Source organism: Coturnix japonica, chromosome 35, assembly GCF_054131305.1.
Source record: "Coturnix japonica strain WE chromosome 35, WE-NBRP24, whole genome shotgun sequence".
NCBI classification, from domain to species: Eukaryota; Metazoa; Chordata; class Aves; order Galliformes; family Phasianidae; genus Coturnix; species Coturnix japonica.
Genome location: NC_140697.1, coordinates 5,136,643 through 5,152,437, shown reverse-complemented (window position 1 = coordinate 5,152,437; position 15,795 = coordinate 5,136,643).

Genomic DNA, 15,795 nt, shown 5'->3' with positions numbered 1-15,795 from the left:
ACGACTCAACTCGGAATCTCCTGCGGCTACGACTCAACTCGGAATCTACTGGGGCTACGTCTTAACTCGGAATCTCCTGCGGCTACGACTCAACTCGGAATCTCCTGCGGCTACGACTCAACTCGGAATCTACTGCGGCTACGACTCAACTCAGAATCTCCTGCGGCTACGTCTTAACTCGGAATCTCCTGCTGCTACGACTCAACTCGGAATCTCCTGCGGCTACGTCTTAACTCGGAATCTCCTGCGGCTACGACTCAACTCGGAATCTCCTGCGGCTACGACTCAACTCGGAATCTCCTGCGGCTACGACTCAACTCGGAATCTACTGCGGCTACGTCTTAACTCGGAATCTCCTGCGGCTATGACTCAACTCGGAATCTCCTGCGGCTACGACTCAACTCGGAATCTACTGCGGCTACGACTCAACTCGGAATCTACTGCGCCTACGTCTTAACTCGGAATCTCCTGCGGCTACGACTCAACTCGGAATCTACTGGGGCTACGTCTTGACTCGGAATCTCCTGCGGCTACGACTCAACTCGGAATCTCCTGCAGCTACGACTCAACTCGGAATCTACTGCGGCTACGACTCAACTCGGAATCTCCTGCGGCTACGTCTTAACTCGGAATCTCCTGCTGCTACGACTCAACTCGGAATCTCCTGCGGCTACGTCTTAACTCGGAATCTCCTGCGGCTACGACTCAACTCTGAATCTCCTGCGGCTACGACTCAACTCGGAATCTCCTGCGGCTACGACTCAACTCGGAATCTACTGCGGCTACGTCTTAACTCGGAATCTCCTGCGGCTACGACTCAACTCGGAATCTCCTGCGGCTACGACTCAACTCGGAATCTCCTGCGGCTACGACTCAACTCGGAATCTACTGCGGCTACGTCTTAACTCGGAATCTCCTGCGGCTACTACTCAACTCGGAATCTCCTGCGGCTACGACTCAACTCGGAATCTACTGCGCCTACGTCTTAACTCGGAATCTCCTGCGGCTACGACTCAACTCGGAATCTACTGCGGCTACGTCTTAACTCGGCATCTCCTGCGGCTACGACTCAACTCGGAATCTACTGCGGCTACGACTCAACTCGGAATCTCCTGATGCTACGACTCAACTCGGAATCTCCTGCGGCTACGTCTTAACTCGGAATCTCCTGCGGCTACGACTCAACTCGGAATCTCCTGCGGCTACGACTTAACTCGGAATCTCCTGATGCTACGACTCAACTCGGAATCTACTGCGGCTACGACTCAACTCGGAATCTCCTGCGGCTACGACTCAACTCGGAATCTCCTGCGGCTACGACTCAACTCGGAATCTACTGCGGCTACGTCTTAACTCGGAATCTCCTGCGGCTACGACTCAACTCGGAATCTACTGCGGCTACGTCTTAACTCGGAATCTCCTGCAGCTACGACTCAACTCAGAATCTCCTGCGTCTACGACTCAACTCGGAATCTCCTGCGGCTACGACTCAACTCGGAATCTACTGCGCCTACGTCTGAACTCGGAATCTCCTGCGGCTACGACTCAACTCGGAATCTACTGCGGCTACGTCTTAACTCGGAATCTCCTGCAGCTACGACTCAACTCAGAATCTCCTGCGGCTACGACTCAACTCGGAATCTCCTGCGGCTACGACTCAACTCGGAATCTCCTGAGGCTACGTCTTAACTCGGAATCTCCTGATGCTACGACTCAACTCGGAATCTCTTGCGGCTACGTCTTAACTCGGAATCTCCTGCGGCTGCGACTCAACTCGGAATCTCCTGCGGCTACGTGTTAACTCGGAATCTCCTGCGGCTACGACTCAACTCGGAATCTCCTGCGGCTACGACTCAACTCGGAATCTCTTGCGGCTACGACTCAACTCGCAATCTACTGCGGCTACGTCTTAACTCGGAATCTCCTGCGGCTACGACTCAACTCGGAATCTACTGCGGCTATGACTTAACTCGGAATCTACTGCGGCAACGTCTTAACTCGGAATCTCCTGCGGCTACGACTCAACTCGGAATCTCCTGCGGCTACGACTCAACTCGGAATCTACTGCGCCTACGACTCAACTCGGAATCTCCTGCGGCTACGACTCAACTCGGAATCTACTGCGGCTACGACTCAACTCGGAATCTCCTGCGGCTACGACTCAACTCGGAATCTACTGCGGCTACGACTCAACTCGGAATCTACTGCGCCTACGTCTTAACTCGGAATCTCCTGCGGCTACGACTCAACTCGGAATCTACTGGGGCTACGTCTTAACTCGGAATCTCCTGCGGCTACGACTCAACTCGGAATCTCCTGCGGCTACGACTCAACTCGGAATCTACTGCGGCTACGACTCAACTCGGAATCTCCTGCGGCTACGACTCAACTCGGAATCTACTGCGGCTACGTCTTAACTCGGAATGTCCTGCGGCTACGACTCAACTCGGAATCTCCTGCGGCTACGACTCAACTCGGAATCTACTGCGGCTACGTCTTAACTCGGAATCTCCTGCGGCTATGACTCAACTCGGAATCTCCTGCGGCTACAACTAAACTCGGAATCTACTGCGGCTACGACTCAACTCGGAATCTACTGCGCCTACGTCTTAACTCGGAATCTCCTGCGGCTACGACTCAACTCGGAATCTACTGGGGCTACGTCTTAACTCGGAATCTCCTGCGGCTACGACTCAACTCGGAATCTCCTGCGGCTACGGCTCAACTCGGAATCTACTGCGGCTACGACTCAACTCGGAATCTCCTGCGGCTACGTCTTAACTCGGAATCTCCTGATGCTACGACTCAACTCGGAATCTCCTGCGGCTACGTCTTAACTCGGAATCTCCTGCGGCTACGACTCAACTCGGAATCTCCTGCGGCTACGACTCAACTCGGAATCTACTGCGGCTACGTCTTAACTCGGAATCTCCTGCGGCTACGACTCAACTCGGAATCTCCTGCGGCTACGACTCGGAATCTCCTGCGGCTACGTCTTAACTCGGAATCTCCTGCGGCTACGACTCAACTCGGAATCTCCTGCGACTACGACTCAACTCGGAATCTACTGCGGCTACGACTCAACTCGGAATCTACTGCGCCTACGTCTTAACTCGGAATCTCCTGCGGCTACGACTCAACTCGGAATCTACTGCGGCTACGTCTTAACTCGGAATCTCCTGCGGCTACGACTCAACTCGGAATCTACTGCGGCTACGACTCAACTCGGAATCTACTGCGGCTACGACTCAACTCGGAATCTACTGCGGCTACAACTCAACTCGGAATCTCCTGCGGCTACGACTCAACTCGGAATCTCCTGCGGCTACGTCTTAACTCTGAATCTCCTGATGCTACGACTCAACTCGGAATCTACTGCGGCTACGACTCAACTCGGAATCTCCTGCGGCTACGACTCAACTCGGAATCTCCTGCGGCTACGTCTTAACTCGGAATCTCCTGCGGCTACGACTCAACTCGGAATCTACTGCGGCTACGACTCAACTCGGAATCTACTGCGGCTACGTCTTAACTCGGAATCTCCTGCGGCTACGACTCAACTCGGAATCTCCTGCGGCTACGACTCAACTCGGAATCTCCTGCGGCTACGACTCAACTCGGAATCTACAGCGCCTACGTCTTAACTCGGAATCTCCTGCGGCTACGACTCAACTCAGAATCTACTGCGGCTACGTCTTAACTCGGAATCTCCTGCGGCTACGACTCAACTCGGAATCTGCTGCGGCTACGACTCAACTCGGAATCTCCTGCGGCTACGACTCAACTCGGAATCTCCTGCGGCTACGTCTTAACTCGGAATCTCCTGATGCTACGACTCAACTCGGAATCTACTGCGGCTACGACTCAACTCGGAATCTACTGCGGCTACGACTCAACTCGGAATCTCCTGCGGCTACGTCTTAACTCGGAATCTCCTGATGCTACGACTCAACTCGGAATCTACTGCGGCTACGACTCAACTCGGAATCTACTGCGGCTACGACTCAACTCGGAATCTCCTTCGGCAACGCCTTAACTCGGAATCTCCTGCGGCTACGACTCAACTCGGAATCTCCTGCGGCTACGTCTTAACTCGGAATCTCCTGCGGCTACGACTCAACTCGGAATCTCCTGCGGCTACGACTCAACTCGGAATCTCCTGCGGCTACGACTCAACTCGGAATCTACTGCGGCTACGTCTTAACTCGGAATCTCCTGCGGCTACGACTCAACTCGGAATCTACTGCGGCTACTACTCAACTCGGAATCTACTGCGGCTACGTCTTAACTCGGAATCTCCTGCGGCTACGACTCAACTTGGAATCTCCTGCGGCTACGTCTTAACTCGGAATCTCCTGCGGCTACGACTCAACTCGGAATCTCCTGCGGCTCCGACTCAACTCGGAATCTCCTGCGGCTCCGACTCAACTCGGAATCTACTGCGCCTACGTCTTAACTCGGAATCTCCTGATGCTATGACTCAACTCGGAATCTACTGCGCCTACGTCTTAACTCGGAATCTCCTGCGGCTACGACTCAACTCGGAATCTACTGCGGCTACGACTCAACTCGGAATCTCCTGCGGCTAGGTCTTAACTCGGAATCTCCTGATGCTACGACTCAACTCGGAATCTCCTGCGGCTACGACTCAACTCAAAATCTCCTGCGGCTACGACTCAACTCGAAATCTCCTGCGGCTACGACTCAACTCGGAATCTACTGCGGCTACGACTCAACTCGGAATCTCCTGCGGCTACGTCTTAACTCGGAATCTCCTGCGGCTACGACTCAACTCGGAATCTCCTGCGGCTACGACTCAACTCGGAATCTACTGCGGCTACGACTCAACTCGGAATCTACTGCGGCTACGACTCAACTCGGAATCTCCTGCGGCTACGTCTTAACTCGGAATCTCCTGATGCTACGACTCAACTCGGAATCTACTGCGGCTACGACTCAACTCGGAATCTACTGCGGCTACGACTCAACTCGGAATCTACTGCGGCTACGTCTTAACTCGGAATCTCCTGCGGCTACGACTCAACTCGGAATCTCCTGCGGCTACGACTCAACTCGGAATCTCCTGCGGCTACGACTCAACTCGGAATCTCCTGCGGCTACGACTCAACTCGAAATCTCCTGCGGCTACGACTCAACTCGGAATCTACTGCGGCTACGTCTTAACTCGGAATCTCCTGCGGCTACGACTCAACTCGGAATCTACTGCGGCTATGACTCAACTCGGAATCTACTGCGGCTACGTCTTAACTCGGAATCTCCTGCGGCTACGACTCAACTCGGAATCTCCTGCGGCTACGACTCAACTCGGAATCTCCTGCGGCTACGACTCAACTCGGAATCTACTGCGGCTACGACTCAACTCGGAATCTACTGCGCCTACGTCTGAACTCGGAATCTACTGCGGCTACGACTCAACTCGGAATCTACTGCGCCTACGTCTTAACTCGGAATCTCCTGCAGCTACGGCTCAACTCAGAATCTCCTGCGGCTACGACTCAACTCGGAATCTCCTGATGCTACGACTCAACTCGGAATCTCCTGAGGCTACGTCTTAACTCGGAATCTCCTGATGCTACGACTCAACTCGGAATCTCCTGCGGATACGTCTTAACTCGGAATCTCCTGCGGCTACGACTCAACTCGGAATCTCCTGCGGCTACGTCTTAACTCGGAATCTCCTGCGGCTACGACTCAACTCGGAATCTCCTGCGGCTACGACTCAACTCGGAATCTCCTGCGGCTACGACTCAACTCGCAATCTACTGCGGCTACGTCTTAACTCGGAATCTCCTGCGGCTACGACTCAACTCGGAATCTACTGCGGCTACGACTCAACTCGGAATCCACTGCGGCTACGTCTTAACTCGGAATCTCCTGCGGCTACGACTCAACTCGGAATCTCCTGCGGCTACGACTCAACTCGGAATCTCCTGCGGCTACGACTCAACTCGGAATCTCCTGCGGCTACGTCTTAACTCGGAATCTCCTGCGGCTACGACTCAACTCGGAATCTCCTGCGGCTACGACTCAACTCGGAATCTACTGCGGCTACGTCTTAACTCGGAATCTCCTGCGGCTACGACTCAACTCGGAATCTACTGCGGCTACGACTCAACTCGGAATCTACTGCGGCTACGTCTTAACTCGGAATCTCCTGCGGCTACGACTCAACTCGGAATCTCCTGCGGCTACGTCTTAACTCGGAATCTCCTGCGGCTACGACTCAACTCGGAATCTCCTGCGGCTACGACTCAACTCGGAATCTACTGCGCCTACGTCTTAACTCGGAATCTCCTGATGCTACGACTCAACTCGGAATCTACTGCGCCTACGTCTTAACTCGGAATCTCCTGCGGCTACGACTCAACTCGGAATCTCCTGCGGCTACGACTCAACTCGGAATCTCCTGCGGCTACGACTCAACTCGGAATCTACTGCGCCTACGTCTTAACTCGGAATCTCCTGATGCTACGACTCAACTCGGAATGTACTGCGGCTACGTCTTAACTCGGAATCTCCTGCGGCTACGACTCAACTCGGAATCTCCTGCGGCTACGACTCAACTCAAAATCTCCTGCGGCTACGACTCAACTCGGAATCTCCTGCGGCTACGACTCAACTCGGAATCTACTGCGGCTACGACTCAACTCGGAATCTCCTGCAGCTACGTCTTAACTCGGAATCTCCTGCGGCTACGACTCAACTCGGAATCTCCTACGGCTACGACTCAACTCGGAATCTACTGCGGCTACGACTCAACTCGGAATCTACTGCGGCTACGACTCAACTCGGAATCTCCTGCGGCTACGTCTTAACTCGGAATCTCCTGATGCTACGACTCAACTCGGAATCTACTGCGGCTACGACTCAACTCGGAATCTCCTGCGGCTACGACTCAACTCGGAATCTCCTGCGGCTACGTCTTAACTCGGAATCTCCTGATGCTACGACTCAACTCGGAATCTCCTGCGGCTACGACTCAACTCGGAATCTCCTGCGGCTACGACTCAACTCGAAATCTCCTGCGGCTACGACTCAACTCGGAATCTACTGCGGCTACGTCTTAACTCGGAATCTCCTGCGGCTACGACTCAACTCGGAATCTACTGCGGCTACGACTCAACTCGGAATCTACTGCGGCTACGTCTTAACTCGGAATCTCCTGCGGCTGCGACTCAACTCGGAATCTCCTGCGGCTACGACTCAACTCGGAATCTACTGCGGCTACGACTCAACTCGGAATCTACTGCGGCTACGTCTTAACTCGGAATCTACTGCGGCTACGACTCAACTCGGAATCTACTGCGGCTACGACTCAACTCGGAATCTCCTGCGGCTACGACTCAACTCGGAATCTCCTGCGGCTACGTCTTAACTCGGAATCTCCTGATGCTACGACTCAACTCGGAATCTACTGCGGCTACGACTCAACTCGGAATCTCCTGCGGCTACGACTCAACTCGGAATCTCCTGCGGCTACGACTCAACTCGGAATCTACTGCGGCTACGTCTTAACTCGGAATCTCCTGCGGCTACGTCTTAACTCGGAATCTACTGCGGCTACGACTCAACTCGGAATCTACTGCGGCTACGTCTTAACTCGGAATCTCCTGCGGCTATGACTCAACTCGGAATCTCCTGCGGCTACGACTCAACTCGGAATCTCCTGCGGCTACGACTCAACTCGGAATCTACTGCGCCTACGTCTTAACTCGGAATCTCCTGCGGCTACGACTCAACTCGGAATCTACTGGGGCTACGTCTTAACTCGGAATCTCCTGCGGCTACGACTCAACTCGGAATCTCCTGCGGCTACGACTCAACTCGGAATCTCCTGCGGCTACGTCTTAACTCGGAATCTCCTGATGCTACGACTCAACTCGGAATCTACTGCGCCTACGTCTGAACTCGGAATCTCCTGCGGCTACGACTCAACTCGGAATCTACTGCGCCTACGTCTTAACTCGGAATCTCCTGCGGCTACGACTCAACTCGGAATCTACTGCGGCTACGTCTTAACTCGGAATCTCCTGCGGCAACATCTTAACTCGGAATCTCCTGATGCTACGACTCAACTCGGAATCTACTGCGCCTACGTCTTAACTCGGAATCTCCTGCGGCAACGTCTTAACTCGGAATCTCCTGATGCTCCGACTCAACTCGGAATCTCCTGCGGCTACGACTAAACTCGGAATCTCCTGCGGCTACGACTCAACTCGGAATCTCCTGCGGCTACGTCTTAACTCGGAATCTCCTGCGGCTACGACTCAACTCGGAATCTCCTCTGGCTACGTCTTAACTCGGAATCTCCTGCGGCTACGACTCAACTCGGAATCTACTGCGGCTACGTCTTAACTTGGAATCTCCTGCGGCTACGACTCAACTCGGAATCTACTGCGGCTACGTCTTAACTCGGAATCTCCTGCGGCTACGAGTCAACTCGGAATCTCCTGCGGCTACGACTCAACTCGGAATCTACTGCGGCTACGACTCAACTCGGAATCTACTGCGGCTACGTCTGAACTCGGAATCTCCTGCGGCTACGACTCAACTCGGAATCTACTGCGGCTACGTCTTAACTCGGAATCTCCTGCGGCTACGACTCAACTCGGAATCTACTGCGGCTACGTCTTAACTCGGAATCTCCTGCGGCTGCGACTCAACTCGGAATCTACTGCGGCTACGTCTTAACTCGGAATCTCCTGCGACTACGACTCAACTCGAAATCTCCTGCGGCTACGACTCAACTCAGAATCTCCTGCGGCTACGACTCAACTCGGAATCTCCTGCGGCTACGACTCAACTCGGAATCTCCTGCGGCTACGTCTTAACTCGGAATCTCCTGCGGCTACAACTCAACTCGGAATCTACTGCGGCTACGACTCAACTCGGAATCTCCTGCGGCTACGTCTTAACTCGGAATCTCCTGATGCTACAACTCAACTTGGAATCTACTGCGGCTACGACTCAACTCGGAATCTACTGCGGCTACGACTCAACTCGGAATCTCCTGCGGCTACGTCTTAACTCGAAATCTCCTGCGGCTACGACTCAACTCGGAATCTCCTGCGGCTACGTCTTAACTCGGAATCTCCTGCGGCTACGACTCAACTCGGAATCTCCTGCGGCTACGACTCAACTCGGAATCTCCTGCGGCTACGACTCAACTCGGAATCTACTGCGGCTACGTCTTAACTCGGAATCTCCTGCGGCTACGACTCAACTCGGAATCTACTGCGGCTACGACTCAACTCGGAATCTACTGCGGCAACAACTCAACTCGGAATCTACTGCGCCTACGTCTTAACTCGGAATCTCCTGCGGCTATGACTCAACTCGGAATCTACTGCGGCTACGTCTTAACTCGGAATCTCCTGCGGCTACGACTCAACTCGTAATCTCCTGCGGCTACGACTCCACTCGGAATCTCCTGCGGCTACAACTCAACTCGGAATCTCCTGCGGCTACGTCTTAACTCGGAATCTCCTGATGCTACGACTCACCTCGGAATCTACTGCGGCTACGACTCACCTCGGAATCTACTGCGGCTACGTCTTAACTCGGAATCTCCTGCGGCTACGACTCAACTCGGAATCTACAGCGGCTACGACTCAACTCGGAATCTACTGCGGCTACGACTCAACACGGAATCTACTGCGGCTACGTCTTAACTCGGAATCTCCTGCGGCTACGACTCAACTCGGAATCTCCTGCGGCTACGACTCAACTCGGAATCTACTGCGGCTACGACTCAACTCGGAATCTCCTGCGGCTACGTCTTAACTCGGAATCTCCTGATGCTACGACTCAACTCGGAATCTCCTGCGGCTACGTCTTAACTCGGAATCTCCTGCGGCTACGACTCAACTCGGAATCTCCTGCGGCTACGTCTTAACTCGGAATCTCCTGCGGCTACGACTCAACTCGGAATCTCCTGCGGCTACGACTCAACTCGGAATCTCCTGCGGCTACGACTCAACTCGGAATCTACTGCGGCTACGTCTTAACTCGGAATCTCCTGCGGCTACGACTCAACTCGGAATCTCCTGCGGCAACGACTCAACTCGGAATCTACTGCGGCTATGTCTTAACTCGGAATCTCCTGCGGCTACGACTCAACTCGGAATCTCCTGCGGCTACGACTCAACTCGGAATCTCCTGCGGCTACGACTCAACTCGGAATCTACTGCGCCTACGTCTTAACTCGGAATCTCCTGATGCTACGACTCAACTCGGAATGTACTGCGGCTACGTCTTAACTCGGAATCTCCTGCGGCTACGACTCAACTCGGAATCTACTGCGGCTACGACTCAACTCGGAATCTACTGCGGCTACGTCTTAACTCGGAATCTACTGCGGCTACGACTCAACTCGGAATCTCCTGCGGCTACGACTCAACTCGGAATCTCCTGCGGCTACGTCTTAACTCGGAATCTCCTGATGCTACGACTCAACTCGGAATTTACTGCGGCTACGACTCAACTCGGAATCTCCTGCGGCTACGACTCAACTCGGAATCTCCTGCGGCTACGACTCAACTCGGAATCTACTGCGGCTACGTCTTAACTCGGAATCTCCTGCGGCTACGTCTTAACTCGGAATCTACTGCGGCTACGACTCAACTCGGAATCTACTGCGGCTACGTCTTAACTCGGAATCTCCTGCGGCTATGACTCAACTCGGAATCTCCTGCGGCTACGACTCAACTCGGAATCTACTGCGGCTACGACTCAACTCAAAATCTACTGCGCCTACGTCTTAACTCGGAATCTCCTGCGGCTACGACTCAACTCGGAATCTACTGGGGCTACGTCTTAACTCGGAATCTCCTGCGGCTACGACTCAACTCGGAATCTCCTGCGGCTACGACTCAACTCGGAATCTACTGCGCCTACGTCTGAACTCGGAATCTCCTGCGGCTACGACTCAACTCGAAATCTACTGCGCCTACGTCTTAACTCGGAATCTCCTGCGGCTACGACTCAACTCGGAATCTACTGCGGCTACGTCTTAACTCGGAATCTCCTGCGGCAACGTCTTAACTCGGAATCTCCTGATGCTACGTCTCAACTCGGAATCTACTGCGCCTACGTCTTAACTCGGAATCTCCTGCGGCAACGTCTTAACTCGGAATCTCCTGATGCTCCGACTCAACTCGGAAACTCCTGCGGCTACGACTCAACTCGGAATCTCCTGCGGCTACGACTCAACTCGGAATCTCCTGCGGCTACGTATTAACTCGGAATCTCCTGCGGCTACGACGCAACTCGGAATCTCCTGCGGCTACGTCTTAACTCGGAATCTCCTGCGGCTACGACTCAACTCGGAATCTACTGCGGCTACGTCTTAACTTGGAATCTCCTGCGGCTACGACTCAACTCGGAATCTACTGCGGCTACGTCTTAACTCGGAATCTCCTGCGGCTACGACTCAACTCGGAATCTCCTGCGGCTACGACTCAACTCGGAATCTCCTGCGGCTACGACTCAACTCGGAATCTACTGCGGCTACGTCTGAACTCGGAATCTACTGCGGCTACGACTCAACTCGGAATCTACTGCGGCTACGTCTTAACTCGGAATCTCCTGCGGCTGCGACTCAACTCGGAATCTACTGCGGCTACGTCTTAACTCGGAATCTCCTGCGACTACGACTCAACTCGGAATCTACTGCGGCTACGACTCAACTCGGAATCTCATGCGGCTACGTCTTAACTCGGAATCTCCTGCGGCTACGTCTTAACTCGGAATCTCCTGCGGCTACGACTCAACTCGGAATCTCCTGCGGCTACGACTCAACTCGGAATCTCCTGCGGCTACGACTCAACTCGGAATCTACTGCGGCTACGTCTTAACTCGGAATCTCCTGCGGCTACGACTCAACTCGGAATCTACTGCGGCTACGACTCAACTCGGAATCTACTGCGGCAACGTCTTAACTCGGAATCTCCTGCGGCTACGACTCAACTCGGAATCTACTGCGGCTACGACTCAACTCGGAATCTACTGCGGCTACAACTCAACTCGGAATCTACTGCGCCTACGTCTTAACTCGGAATCTCCTGCGGCTACGACTCAACTCGGAATCTACTGCGGCTACGACTCAACTCGGAATCTCCTGCGGCTACGACTCAACTCGGAATCTACAGCGGCTACGACTCAACTCGGAATCTACTGCGGCTACGACTCAACACGGAATCTACTGCGGCTACGTCTTAACTCAGAATCTCCTGCGGCTACGACTCAACTCGGAATCTCCTGCGGCTACGTCTGAACTCGGAATCTACTGCGGCTACGACTCAACTCGGAATCTCCTGCGGCTACGTCTTAACTCGGAATCTCCTGCGGCTACGACTCAACTCGGAATCTCCTGCGGCTACGACTCAACTCGGAATCTACTGCGGCTACGACTCAACTCGGAATCTCCTGCGGCTACGACTCAACTCGGAATCTCCTGCGGCTACGTCTTAACTCGGAATCTCCTGATGCTACGACTCAACTCGGAATCTACTGCGGCTACGACTCAACTCGGAATCTCCTGCGGCTACGACTCAACTCGGAATCTCCTGCGGCTACGTCTTAACTCGGAATCTCCTGCGGCTACGACTCAACTCGGAATCTCCTGCGGCTACGACTCAACTCGGAATCTCCTGCGGCTACGACTCAACTCGGAATCTCCTGCGGCTACGACTTAACTCGGAATCTCCTGATGCTACGAATCAACTCGGAATCTACTGTGGCAACGACTCAACTCGGAATCTACTGCGGCTACGTCTTAACTCGGAATCTCCTGCGGCTACGACTCAACTCGGAATCTACTGCGGCTACGACTCAACTCGGAATCTACTGCGCCTACGTCTTAACTCGGAATCTCCTGCGGCTACGACTCAACTCGGAATCTCCTGCGGCTACGACTCAACTCGGAATCTCCTGCGGCTACGTCTTAACTCGGAATCTCCTGCGGCTACGACTCAACTCGGAATCTACTGCGGCTACGTCTTAACTCGGAATCTCCTGCGGCTACGACTCAACTCGGAATCTCCTGCGGCTACGTCTTAACTCGGAATCTCCTGCGGCTACGACTCAACTCGGAATCTCCTGCGGCTACGACTCAACTCGGAATTTCCTGCGGCTACGACTCAACTCGGAATCTACTGCGGCTACGTCTTAACTCGGAATCTCCTGCGGCTACGTCTTAACTCGGAATCTCCTGCGGCTACGACTCAACTCGGAATCTACTGCGGCTACGTCTTAACTCGGAATCTCCTGCGGCTACGACTCAACTCGGAATCTCCTGCGGCTACGACTCAACTCGGAATCTACTGCGCCTACGTCTTAACTCGGAATCTCCTGCGGCTACGACTCAACTCGGAATCTACTGCGGCTACGTCTTAACTCGGAATCTCCTGCGGCTACGACTCAACTCGGAATCTACTGCGGCTACGACTCAACTCGGAATCTACTGCGGCTACGTCTTAACTCGGAATCTACTGCAGCTACGACTCAACTCGGAATCTACTGCGGCTACGACTCAACTCGGAATCTCCTGCGGCTACGACTCAACTCGGAATCTCCTGCGGCTACGTCTTAACTCTGAATCTCCTGATGCTACGACTCAACTCGGAATCTACTGCGGCTACGACTCAACTCGGAATCTCCTGCGGCTACGACTCAACTCGGAATCTCCTGCGGCTACGACTCAACTCGGAATCTACTGCGGCTACGTCTTAACTCGGAATCTCCTGCGGCTACGACTCAACTCGGAATCTACTGCGGCTACGACTCAACTCGGAATCTCCTGCGGCTACGTCTTAACTCGGAATCTCCTGCGGCTACGACTCAACTAGGAATCTCCTGCGGCTACGACTCAACTCGGAATCTACTGCGGCTACGACTCAACTCGGAATCTACAGCGCCTACGTCTTAACTCGGAATCTCCTGCGGCTACGACTCAACTCGGAATCTACTGCGGCTACGTCTTAACTCGGAATCTCCTGCGGCTACGACTCAACTCGGAATCTCCTGCGGCTACGACTCAACTCGGAATCTCCTGCGGCTACGTCTTAACTCGGAATCTCCTGATGCTACGACTCAACTCGGAATCTACTGCGGCTACGACTCAACTCGGAATCTACTGTGGCTACGACTCAACTCGGAATCTACTGCGGCTACGTCTTAACTCGGAATCTCCTGCGGCTACGATTCAACTCGGAATCTCCTGCGGCTACGTCTTAACTCGGAATCTCCTGCGGCTACGACTCAACTCGGAATCTCCTGCTGCTACGACTCAACTCGGAATCTACTGCGCATACGTCTTAACTCGGAATCTCCTGATGCTACGACTCAACTCGGAATCTACTGCGCCTACGTCTTAACTCGGAATCTCCTGCGGCTACGACTCAACTCGGAATCTCCTGCGGCTACGACTCAACTCGGAATCTCCTGCGGCTACGTCTTAACTCGGAATCTCCTGCGGCTACGACTCAACTCGGAATCTACTGCGGCTACGTCTTAACTCGGAATCTCCTGCGGCTACGACTCAACTCGGAATCTCCTGCGGCTACGTCTTAACTCGGAATCTCCTGCGGCTACGACTCAACTCGGAATCTCCTGCGGCTACGACTCAACTCGGAATTTCCTGCGGCTACGACTCAACTCGGAATCTACTGCGGCTACGTCTTAACTCGGAATCTCCTGCGGCTACGTCTTAACTCGGAATCTCCTGCGGCTACGACTCAACTCGGAATCTACTGCGGCTACGTCTTAACTCGGAATCTCCTGCGGCTACGACTCAACTCGGAATCTCCTGCGGCTACGACTCAACTCGGAATCTACTGCGCCTACGTCTTAACTCGGAATCTCCTGCGGCTACGACTCAACTCGGAATCTACTGCGGCTACGTCTTAACTCGGAATCTCCTGCGGCTACGACTCAACTCGGAATCTACTGCGGCTACGACTCAACTCGGAATCTACTGCGGCTACGTCTTAACTCGGAATCTACTGCAGCTACGACTCAACTCGGAATCTACTGCGGCTACGACTCAACTCGGAATCTCCTGCGGCTACGACTCAACTCGGAATCTCCTGCGGCTACGTCTTAACTCTGAATCTCCTGATGCTACGACTCAACTCGGAATCTACTGCGGCTACGACTCAACTCGGAATCTCCTGCGGCTACGACTCAACTCGGAATCTCCTGCGGCTACGACTCAACTCGGAATCTACTGCGGCTACGTCTTAACTCGGAATCTCCTGCGGCTACGACTCAACTCGGAATCTACTGCGGCTACGACTCAACTCGGAATCTCCTGCGGCTACGTCTTAACTCGGAATCTCCTGCGGCTACGACTCAACTAGGAATCTCCTGCGGCTACGACTCAACTCGGAATCTACTGCGGCTACGACTCAACTCGGAATCTACAGCGCCTACGTCTTAACTCGGAATCTCCTGCGGCTACGACTCAACTCGGAATCTACTGCGGCTACGTCTTAACTCGGAATCTCCTGCGGCTACGACTCAACTCGGAATCTCCTGCGGCTACGACTCAACTCGGAATCTCCTGCGGCTACGTCTTAACTCGGAATCTCCTGATGCTACGACTCAACTCGGAATCTACTGCGGCTACGACTCAACTCGGAATCTACTGTGGCTACGACTCAACTCGGAATCTACTGCGGCTACGTCTTAACTCGGAATCTCCTGCGGCTACGATTCAACTCGGAATCTCCTGCGGCTACGTCTTAACTCGGAATCTCCTGCGGCTACGACTCA